Genomic DNA, 7,185 nt, shown 5'->3' on the forward strand with positions numbered 1-7,185 from the left:
GACTACCGGGAGATCGCGAGTCTTTTTAATCGTTGTAGGTTGTGATAACTGGTGTATTGTGTGAGTTTAACATGGTGGCAATGTGTAGTTATTTTCTGCTATAAACGCACATGGGAAAAGTCGCTATTTTACATGGAGTAATCGGTCAATGCATGTGAAGGTGCTGCGAAAGAGTTGTCGTTTTTATATTGTAACACAAGTATTTACAAGCAATGTAGTTGGTTAACCATAGAGAAGTTCCTTTTGAGCGTCATTTCACTACCTATTATCACAAGTATTCATATACGTGACTGATTCACAGGGACTGGAGCACAAACAAAGAGCCTGATCAGGTTTAGCGCCGAAAACGAAGATCTGTTTCTAAAGTCATCCCCATCCCCAAAAAGAAGTAGGAAGTCCAATCCCATAATGGATTACCTGATACAGGAGAGCCTGAAGGAGCAGAAGCGCCACGAGCAGAAGACGGAGCGCTTTTTAGCTCTGTTTGAGTGCATGATAGACAAACTTTACGGTGAGTTGATGCGCCATGCACCTATTGTACACACAGCCACCACTACCGCATTCTGAAACACCTTTTTTTATTTTTTAACAATGGATGAAAGTGCATGCTATAATGTCATGTCGTGTCTTGTTCCCCCAGAACATCACTGAGCCCATGCAGCACCTCCGATGTGCCCTCCGCTGTTCCTGCTCCGGTCATCTCGTTCTCGATGATTGCACTGTTGCCCGTTTATGTTCATAATGTTTATATTCATACTGTTTATTGTCCATATTTTCACCACACACTTTAAGCTGTTATTTCTGAAAATGAGCTGCCTTACCAGTCTGTAATGTGAGCCTAATAAAAGAAATTAAGGACAAAAGGTTTGCAAAGGTTTGAGCATGATTATTACATCAACATCATATTAACGACTGGAACGGATATTGGTATGAAGAGATTTATTATACAAGGGATAACAAAAAAATTGGGGTACATGTTGTGGTCCAATCGGCAATAATTTGTAGGATGATCCGTCTGCTGGAAAGAAAAACATGGAAAGATCAGGCTTTCATCCTCCCAAACCGACACATTGATAGCACACACAATGCAGTGCATTTATTTATGTCATCAGATCTGAACCTGGTACAAAGAAAACCGCTTCAAAAACGCATGAGCTGCATGTTTATCCCAAACGGAACGAGGCGAGTAACAAAGGCTAAACGTTAGCTTATGCTTTCAGCTAGGTTAGCCAGGTTAGGATACTACTCCAATCAATAAATCAGCAAATCCAACGAGACAAGCAAATTGTTTCTATATTACACGATATCACAAATGTACAGTTAGAAGCACTTTCAAACACAAACACACAATCATTTTCACACGCCGGCTCTGGAAGCTACCAGCTGCTCACTCACACGCGTTATTTGCATTAATTTCTTATTCTACATACCGTAACAAGATCCAGCAATGCTCCCACATGTCGAAGACGCCTTCGCCTGATGGCACTCCGTCGATTCGACGCAGATATTTCTAAAAATATCCGAATAGCCCAGGACAGCGCGAACACCACAGCACCGGTCATGTTTGTTTACTTCTGGCTAAAGCTGTCGCTTTTGGTTACGTAACAACTGACGGCGCGGACTTATTACGTTCGTGAGTGTGAAGTGCTGTCCCAATTCGAAGGGGTGACATTGTCAGCCCTTCGCCTACCCCTACGTTTGAAGGGGCGGGGGGTAGGGGCGAGGGGTAGGCGAAGGGGTAGAAAATAGAATTGGGATTGGGCCTTAGTGAGGACCCAGTGATCACATCCCGGAGCCGTCAAAGGGAGGATCATTGATCAGCTGATTATTGATCAGAAACGGTTATTTATGCGTTCATGTGAAACTTCTTCAGAAGAACAGGTATTAAACTAATACTAACCCTTATCTTCACAACTTTGAAGTAATTTTGTTTGTTTTAATTTCTCATATTTAAGGAGATTTAGTCACGGACAGAATGAGATTAAAAACCTTTTAGTTTATTCAGGGACTCAGAAGAACCTTCATCAGCCTCACATGTGACCAATTAATGATTTGAATTCTGAACTCTTTTATGAGGTCCAGGGTAACTCCATGGAGTCTTACGCAGATATAACACTATTAACACATATTGATACACGCCCCGATAGAACTGTCAAATCAATCATCAGTATCCCTCTGCTTCTGACCTCGTGAGGAAGAATGCCGTTCTGCGCACTGAAGGTCGGCCTTCAGTCGGCCTAACCCTAACCCTAACCCTAAACATCTTATCCACGATTCCAGTTCCCAAGCTCAATGCCTTAATTCACATAAACACAACCTGCAGCAACTGGTCCTTCATTCCCAGTTCCCAGGGCACTCCCATCATCCCAACCCAATACTAATCCCTAACCCTAACCCAGGGCACTCCCATCATCCCAACCCTATACTAACCCCTAACCCTACCCAAGGGCACTCCCATCATCCCAACCCTATACTAACCCTAACCCAGGGCACTCCCATCATCCCACCCCTACACTAACCCTAACCCTACCCCAGGGCACTCCCATCATCCCAACCCTATACTAACCCTACCCCAGGGCACTCCCATAATCCCAACCCTATACTAACCCCTAACCCTAACCCAGGGCACTCCCATCATCCCAACCCTATACTAACCCTAACCCAGGGCACTCCCATCATCCCACCCCTACACTAACCCTACCCCAGGGCACTCCCATCATCCCAACCCTATACTAACCCCTAACCCTAACCCAGGGCACTCCCATCATCCCAACCCTATACTAACCCCTAACCCTAACCCAGGGCACTCCCATCATCCCAACCCTATACTAACCCTAACCCAGGGCACTCCCATCATCCCACCCCTATACTAACCCTAACCCTAACCCCTAACCCTAACCCTAACCCTCTAACCCTAACCCTAACCCTAACCCAACCCTATACTAACCCCTAACCCTAACCCAGGGCACTCCCATCATCCCAACCCTATACTAACCCTAACCCAGGGCACTCCCATCATCCCACCCCTATACTAACCCTAACCCTACCCTAACCCAGGGCACTCCCATCATCCCAACCCTATACTAACCCAAACCCAGGGCACTCCCATCATCCCACCCCTATACTAACCCTAACCCTACCCCAGGGCACTCCCATCATCCCAACCCAATACTAACCCTAACCCTAACCCTACCCCAGGGCACTCCCATCATCCCACCCCTACACTAACCCCTAACCCTAACCCTACCCTCCCATCAGCACTCCCATCATCCCACCCCTACACTAACCCTAACCCAGGGCACTCCCATCATCCCACCCCTATACTAACCCCTAACCCTAACCCAGGGCACTCCCATCATCCCAACCCTATACTAACCCTAACCCAGGGCACTCCCATCATCCCACCCCTACACTAACCCTACCCCAGGGCACTCCCATCATCCCAACCCTATACTAACCCCTAACCCTAACCCAGGGCACTCCCATCATCCCACCCCTATACTAACCCTACCCTAACCCAGGGCACTCCCATCATCCCAACCCTATACTAACCCTTACCCAGGGCACTCCCATCATCCCACCCTATACTAACCCTAACCCTAACCCAGGGCACTCCCATCCTCCCAACCCAATACTAACCCTAACCCAGGGCACTCCCATCCTCCCAACCCTATACAAACCCTTACCCAGGGCACTCCCATCATCCCACCCTATACTAACCCTAACCCTAACCCAGGGCACTCCCATCCTCCCAACCCAATACTAACCCTAACCCAGGGCACTCCCATCATCCCACCCTATACTAACCCCTAACCCTACCCCAGGGCACTCCCATCATCCCACCCCTAACCCTACCCTAACCCTAACCCTAACCCATCATCCCAACCCTATACTAACCCCTAACCCTACTCCAGGGCACTCCCATCATCCCACCCCTAACCCTACCCTAACCCAGGGCACTCCCATCATCCCACCCCTATACTAACCCTAACCCTAACCCAGGGCACTCCCATCATCCCACCCCTATACTAACCCCTAACCCTACCCCAGGGCACTCCCATCATCCCACCCCTATACTAACCCTAACCCTAACCCAGGCACTCCCATCATCCCAACCCAATACTAACCCTACCCCAGGGCACTCCCATCATCCCACCCCTATACTAACCCTAACCCTAACCCAGGGCACTCCAATCATCCCACCCCTATACTAACCCCTAACCCTACCCCAGGGCACTCCCATCATCCCACCCCTATACTAACCCTAACTCTACCCCAGGGCACTCCCATCATCCCACCCCTATACTAACCCCTAACCCTAACTCAGGGCACTCCCATCATCCCACCCCTACACTAACCCCTAACCCTACCCCAGGGCACTCCCATCATCCCAACCCTATACTAACCCTAACCCTACCCCAGGGCACTCCCATCATCCCACCCCTATACTAACCCCTAACCCTAACCCAGGGCACTCCCATCATCCCACCCCTACACTAACCCCTAACCCTACCCCAGGGCACTCCCATCATCCCAACCCTATACTAACCCTAACCCTACCCCAGGGCACTCCCATCATCCCACCCTATACTAACCCCTAACCCTAACCCAGGGCACTCCCATAATCCCACCCCTATACTAACCCTAACCCTAACCCAGGGCACTCCCATCATCCCACCCCTATACTAACCCTAACCCAGGGCACTCCAATCATCCCACCCCTATACTAACCCCTAACCCTACCCCAGGGCACTCCCATCATCCCACCCCTATACTAACCCCTAACCCTAACCCAGGGCACTCCCATCATCCCACCCCTATACTAACCCTAACCCAGGGCACTCCAATCATCCCACCCCTATACTAACCCCTAACCCTACCCCAGGGCACTCCCATCATCCCACCCCTATACTAACCCCTAACCCTACCCCAGGGCACTCCCATCATCCCAACCCTATACTAACCCCTAACCCTAACCCAGGGCACTCCCATCATCCCACCCCTATACTAACCCCTAACCCTACCCCAGGGCACTCCCATCATCCCATCCCTATACTAACCCTAACCCAGGGCACTCCCATCATCCCACCCATAGGTGCCGTCTGCTTGGGTGCTTCGGAGCCCGGGCACCCACGGGGATTAATGAGCACGGAAAAATCCGAGCATTGAAGTGACACAATCAACCATTATATAGTATAGCTCGTCAGGTGTCTGGAAGCTGCGCGCCGGCGCAATTGCGTTTTCCAACCGGCGGGGAATTTTTCTTGGTCGGGGCAAAACCGGGCTTTCCAAAGCCATGTCATCTGCTGCTGCTGTAGTGTTTTCCCAAAATTCACCGAATCCTTCCCGAATAGCCTTCAGATCGCCTCTCAGTGTGTCAATCATTTCTCTTGCGCTCTGTGTGTGTAGCTGGCGCTTTTGGAGAGCGGCGTTGACCGCCTCCACGGAGAGAAGAAAGTGAGCATGAGCTGCAAAGAAAAAAAAGTTCCAAACTTCTGCAAGTGCACGAGCAGGCCACTGGCTTTACCCCCTGCATCACCTTTTTCATTTGCGCTCAAGTCCTCTAGAAAGTCCATCAAAGCACTGTAGTTTGCAGCAATGGATTGTAAAGAGGCCGCCTTCACAGTCCAGCGAGTGGGGCAGAGAGGTCTCAGCGATGGTGCGTCTGTACCCTGAAACTCCTTGAACCAAGCGAGTCGTTTTGGTGAATTTCTGATCAGTGTGATCAACTCACGGATGAGGGACATGAAGTTTCTACATGCAGGGATGCTTTGGGCGACGTCATGTACCATTAAATTCAGTAAGTGTGCGGTGCAATGCACATACTGCGCCCGGGGCTCCTGCTCCAGCACGCGCGCATTTTAAGAAGACGTACTATGTATGACCAATAAAGAAGTATAAGAATCTGAGTGGATGCGGTCTCCGAGTCGTGAGTATAAGTTTCAGTACTAGTTTCAGTTTGTATAAATATATTTTCAGTTCAATTCAGTGCATGTTGTGATTATGTCATCGGTTTTTAAGTCACTTTGTAGAAAAGCGTTTGCCAACTGTAAAGTAGGCCTAATTCCATTATCAATTTCAATTCAAATATAGGCTATTTTATAGTAAAATATTGATGTGACATCCGCAGGGAAAATAAATAGGATACATTTATTACACATACAAATAAAGTGACCAACTCATGAAACGGTTATATTATTGGAAAGCAAGGTTTTATGCAAACAGGTCTTTCTGTGGGTCGCGACCCCCAGTTGGGAACCACGAGCACCCACCGGCATAAACATAAGTCGGCACCCCTGATCCCACCCCTATACTAACCCTAACCCTAACCCAGGGCACTCCAATCATCCCACCCCTATACTAACCCCTAACCCTACCCCAGGGCACTCCCATCATCCCACCCCTAATTGTTGGTGTACCACATGGCTCATGGGTTAGGGGTTAGGGTTACTATCCTACCCTAACCCATGAGCACGGCCTCGGGGTTAGGTTGATTGTTGGTGTACCACATGATGGAGGTCCTCAGTTCACCTGTCAGGTGTGGTTACATTTCTGTAAAGCTTTGGCAGCTACAGTTACTTTATCTTCTGGTGACAAACGGTCACTTGGAACATCTAAATCAGGACCTCGGAGCAACTATCTGGTGTGTGACAGACTTTAATCAGAATGCACATAATTATCTCATCATCTCTGCCTCCATTGGAATGTCCTCTCAGATATCAACCGCTATCATTCCAAGAACACAATCCGTCCCATCTGTCCGACTTCATCTGAAGATGTAGAAAGATTCGGAGAGAGACCTGCGCTGTCCTGTTGAAGGCTGTCGAAAAGCTACATGACCAGCATCACTCTGATGCAGTCAGAGTCCGGCCTTTCATCCCTTTAAGGACTAAATCAAGACATCTTCTGTCCATCTTCAGGCTCCCTGGAACTATGAGTTCACCCTACTGTTCACCTCTCAGATAAAAGCTGTTGCTACTTCACAGTAATGTCCTCAGGCTGTGGTATTCTCCACCTTCACAGTAATGTCCTCAGGCTGTGGTATTCTCCACCTTCACAGTAATGTCCTCAGGCTGTGGTATTCTCCACCTTCACAGTAATGTCCTCAGACTGTGGTATTCTCCACCTTCACAGTAATGTCCTCAGGCTGTGGTATTCTCCACCTTCACAGTAATGTCCTCAGGC

The sequence above is a fragment of the Odontesthes bonariensis genome, chromosome 13 (assembly GCF_027942865.1).
Source record: "Odontesthes bonariensis isolate fOdoBon6 chromosome 13, fOdoBon6.hap1, whole genome shotgun sequence".
In the NCBI taxonomy this organism is placed as follows: Eukaryota; Metazoa; Chordata; class Actinopteri; order Atheriniformes; family Atherinopsidae; genus Odontesthes; species Odontesthes bonariensis.